Source organism: Cetorhinus maximus, chromosome 11, assembly GCF_964194155.1.
Source record: "Cetorhinus maximus chromosome 11, sCetMax3.hap1.1, whole genome shotgun sequence".
Lineage (NCBI taxonomy): Eukaryota > Metazoa > Chordata > Chondrichthyes > Lamniformes > Cetorhinidae > Cetorhinus > Cetorhinus maximus.
In genome coordinates, this window is record NC_135889.1 from 71,299,120 (window position 1) to 71,304,087 (window position 4,968).

The 4,968-nt window shown below is 44.1% G+C and overlaps 1 pseudogene; it reads left to right on the forward strand.

The window, feature by feature from the left end:
- The first annotated feature begins 1,782 nt into the window (after nt 1-1,782).
- LOC144686290 (phosphatidylinositol N-acetylglucosaminyltransferase subunit P pseudogene) lies at nt 1,783-2,347 on the forward strand (annotated as a pseudogene).
- Nucleotides 2,348-4,968: the final 2,621 nt, after the last annotated feature.

The window sequence follows — 4,968 nt, forward strand, 5'->3', positions numbered from 1 at the left end:
TATGGGTCAGGTGCAAATTGTAACAGATGGAATGAGAGCACGATAAAATACTCCTCATGAAGTGGAAGCATAAATCACCAATGCCCAGAGAATGAAGCAAGTGTGGGAGGCCACCACAAAGGGGATGAAAGTATAGCATAATATTCAGGAAAGGCAGCTGGAGGGGGGTATCAGACTTGGAATACCATGGTGAGGTATAAGAATGAGAGTGAATAAATACAGCCTACCTTATAATGATTGAAGCAAAGTACAGACAAGTATCATATGTATAAAAACCATGATTGAGAACTAGTACAGCAGGAAGGAAAAAAGAACTTAGAATGTTGTAGCTGAGAAAGATTGAAGACTGACAATAATTCATACATCTAGCCAACAATAGCACTAATTCAAACAATTCACAAACTTTCTAGAGGCAAAGTGCTCGATATTCAGATAAATAATAGATACACTGAAACTTTCAACAGCAATAGGGTTTAAGAACAGAAGGTATCTGTCCATTATACACTGTCTAATTTGCCTATCGAATTAAACCAATGGAATATGGAAAATTGAGCAGGATGTGTAATGGGCAGCTAATTTATTACTGTCCATTTTTGGACTTGGTGTTACTGAAGGTTCTGCATTTAAAGTCTTAAAGCTAACGATACTACCTAAAATATACAGCACAAAGGCCCCAAAATTTGACAATTCCACCTGTGCTGTTGTGCCCCTCAGTTGCAACTTGTACTCAAGTTATCAACACTGATCCTGCAATAATTCGTGGGACTAGCTCATTTGCAGATTTTTGTCATTTTATTTACACAAATCTAATGTAGCACAGCAGTATTCTATAGTCGGAGATGCACAATTAGCAGAAGAGCCTTTAAGGAGCCAAGGTTGGCTGATAATTGCAATAGTAAATGAAGGAGCAGTGGATAAGCCAAAACATTTTGCCAGAATGACTTCACAGCCAGGTAAATGTCATACAGGACAGTGTGATATTGTCCCACATCTCTAGAATGGCAACCACTGCAGGACCCGAGGCTGACAGATGAGCAAAAATACAGCAAAGAGAAAGGAAGAAGAATGTGAAACTGACTAAAAGACAAAAATGACACCGACTCTGCTTCGGACATTTCTTCTAAAGCCCATTCAGTGACTATGCTTTGAAAAGCACTAGTGCAGAGGTCCGTGTGTATGCACGGGGAACATCAGAGAGGTCGTATCATCATATCAAAACGGCCATTTCGGTTGAATTGATGCTCATTTGACTAACCTGTTCTGCGCATGGCCACAGAAGGCTAGTGTTAATCACTCACAGCTCAACAAATATTCAGCAGCATGAGGGAATCCCCAATAGCATTATTTAAAGAGTAGCCACCAACTTGTATGTGAAGTGTTTTTAACTTACTTCCCCTTAAGCAAAACTATTGGAAGCACTGTGGAATAAGTTTGGAGGTGTTTTGGAGAGCTGCTCCATACATTCAGGAAGTCAACACGATTTGGTGAAAAAATTCTGCATGAGGTACAGGGACTGTGGGACTGCAACATGACCAGCAACAGGAGTGAAGACTGCAGAGAGGAGAAGCTCTGTAAAGGAAACAGGGGAGGAAGAGGAGGGTTCTCTACAACAGAAGGCCCAACCCATCATGAGATTTTCATAAGCACTTCTCCTACCTTCACCTGATCCGCAAGTAAAATTGATGTTCAAATGTGTTTCACTGACATTAAAACTGGAGGCTGACTCTGATTCCAAATTTGCACTTGGTCTCTCTCCACTAATCCAAAGTGTTTATAGCTGTTCAGCTGTATGATGTTATGGGATCTCTCCAAAGGATACTTTAGTGTTCCCAGTGAAAGCCAACTCATCTTTCTCAGAAATGAACAATGGTGGTAAACTCCCCTTCACCATTACCTGAAAGGGCCATTTATGGATTTGTCTTGCTCCTTGCCTCATTTTGCATTCATTCTGTATTTAGTATGGGCCTATGTTCCAGAACCTTGGCTATACTCGATGAGTCTCACTTACTGGCCACATAAGTACTGGGCTGTAGCCTTGCCCATTTACACCCTTGTCATCATAGTAATTGCTTACATTTTACTCTGTGGAGTTAACATGATGAGTACTGCTCCACTGGATTCTGTTGATACTGTTACAGACAACTATGCCAAAAGCCAACAAAGCGAACCATATATTGAAGGAGCAATCCCAGGCCTTCAAGGTGTTTCGATCAGTGAAGTGAATCGAATGTTTTTCCTTTCCTCACTCTACAAGTCAGCTGGTGATCAGCCACTTGTACGGCATTCATGTGCTGCTAGGGATATGGATTCATTCACTGAGAACTGCAGTGATGCTTTTGGCCACTAATTAAGATGTCATTATAATGTTATATGTATTATTCAAGAATGCTGTCAACAAATACATTCTGATTCTGCACTCATTTATAACTGTGAATTAAAATATATTTCAAAATTCTAGAAAAAAAAATAACTGAGGCAAATCAGGTTCAACAAGAAGATAGTTACTAAACAGTGTCACCTCTATCAATCTGATCTAGAACTTGTCACCAGGGTGAGGATGGTGCTGTCATTGGCTATACAGGTCACAGAGGCATTGAACTTTTATGCATCCAGGTCTTTCCTGGCAGGAGTGTTTGACATATTTAACGTATCTCACCACACCTTGCATCAATTCATCTGAGAGGTGAAGAAGCTCATGTATGCCAAGAGAACTGAATACACAATGTTCTCCCTCAGCAGAAAGAAGCAGGATGAGAGGGCATGTGGCTTTGCAAGGTAGTGGGATTCCTGATGGTGCAGGGTGCTATCGACTGCACATTTATGGATCTGCACCCAACCTCATGTCAATGGGGAGAAGTAAAGGAACTACAAGGGCTATCATTCCACCAAAATGCAGCTGGTATGTGACCATGCACAGTACATCATGTTGGTGAATGCTTGCAATCCTGACAGCCGTCATGATGCCTTCATTCTCAGGCAGTTCCCGCTGTCTTTGGTTATCCACAGAGAACCAGAGACTAACTTCTTGGGAACAACGTCTACCCTCAGTAAAAGACCCCACTCCACCACGCGAGGACAACATGTGCATAATGAGGACCAAAGAGCCACCAAAGTATCATGGAGCCGATGATCAGCTCAAATGATACTTTCAATGCCTGGAACACTTGGGAGGAACCTTCAAGTATATGTTGGAGCAGATGACCAAGTTTGTGGTGGTCTGCTGCATTCTCTATAACATCGCCATTATAAGGGTACAACAATTGCCACCAGAAAGCAGGAGGCCTCTTCGAGGGGAGGGGGAGGGGGAAGAAGAGGAGGAGGAAGAGGGGTAGTCAGGGAGGATGCATTTGGAGTCCTTTGCTCCAGACAGGCTGTCCCAGAGTACCAGTTCAGGTTCTGGTTTCCATGAAGCTACTTCCCTTTACCACCATGGATTCACCATTCCTCATTGTTACACCCATCTGAGACATCCCATCGCAACGTCCCCTCGGTCACCATCCTACAATAAAAGTTACCCAAAAAAGCTTTTCATTAACACCTTTATCCAAAAAAACAATTCAATTATACAAACAAGAAATGAGCTAATCACCCTTGTGCATTCCCTTAGTGCCTGTCTTGCAGGTACTCTTGTCTGTCCTTGTGTTCCTACACCACGCTACCCCACTGGCATGGCTGGTGGAAAGCTGCTGGCTTTCACTGGAGGAGACTGTAGATGATCTTGCAGGACAACCTTGTTCAGGACTTGGCCTTGTGGGTCTGGTTTCGGACTGCATAATCTCGGCGCAGGTGGTAATCAGTCTGTGCTGGATGGCTAAGAGGCAACAGCAAGGAATGGCAATGGTGGGGGCATGAATGCTGCCACCATGAGAAAGGACAAAAGGATGATGCTTCACAGAAACCACTGCCTCTCTCACAGGGTGGGTGATTCAGCAATCCCAGTAATCTGTTGGAGGACAGATTGCTATGCTGTTGTGAGAGCCTCCAAGCCACTTTTAGCACTGTAATTCACAGCCATGATGACAGCAGTCTGGCCCTATATGACAACAAACATGGCTCTCATGATCTCAGTCAGAGCTCCCACTGCAGCACTGAGATGTTGGGTGGCTTTTACCCGTGCTCCAGTGGAAACTAAGATAGTGGGCGTCAGGCCTACATCACAGGTTGGTCTACCAATACTGCCATTGGGCTGGCCACACTTCCAGGCTCAAAAGGCTTGGCTCCAAGCTCTTTGATGTTGGAAACAGACTCCTCTATGTTCCTTGACAGTGACTAAAGACATATGAAAGGCCTGCTATAGCACCAAGCATCTCGGTATGCTTATTCATCAATGTCCTCCTGGTTGTTGTACTTACTGGAGTACCTTACAGCAGCTCCACTGTGACATCACCCTCCAATGAGCTGGCAGCTGAGCTGTCTTTTCTTAGCCTGACTGCTGCCACTTATGTCCAATAACTCAACATATGAAGCTCCCAAGTCTCCATAGTTTGCAGAGTTTCTGAGCTGAAAGCTGCTCTGGCTGGCTAAGTGACAATTCTTAGGGATTCAAAACACAAAATCAGAAGGGGAAGTAGAAGTGAGGTGGGGGTGGAATGTAAAGAAAGAGGTCCAGGGGTCACACCATCTGCAGTCTGCACTTCAGGTCATAAAGCAGGATAATAATGGTGGTGGGTCGGGTGGAGGAGGGTGTTAAGAAGGGCCATATGCCAGAAACATAATTATGTCCTAGATGGGATTAGTAATGCCAGCTGGTGTTGCAGTCGGCCTCATAGTGCAGTGCACCATCCCCTCCTCCAGGCTCAGTCCTGCAAGAGAGAGGCCAGAATGTCAGCATAGCTGAATAGCTGGAGATATTTGAAGGCAGCAAGTGTTGGCCATGATGCTGGCATAATTGTAAGGTGTGTGAGTGTAAGGTGAAGTATTTAGAAGTCAAGTGTGAGTCCTGAGACTGTTGATGGGTGACTGAGCAAC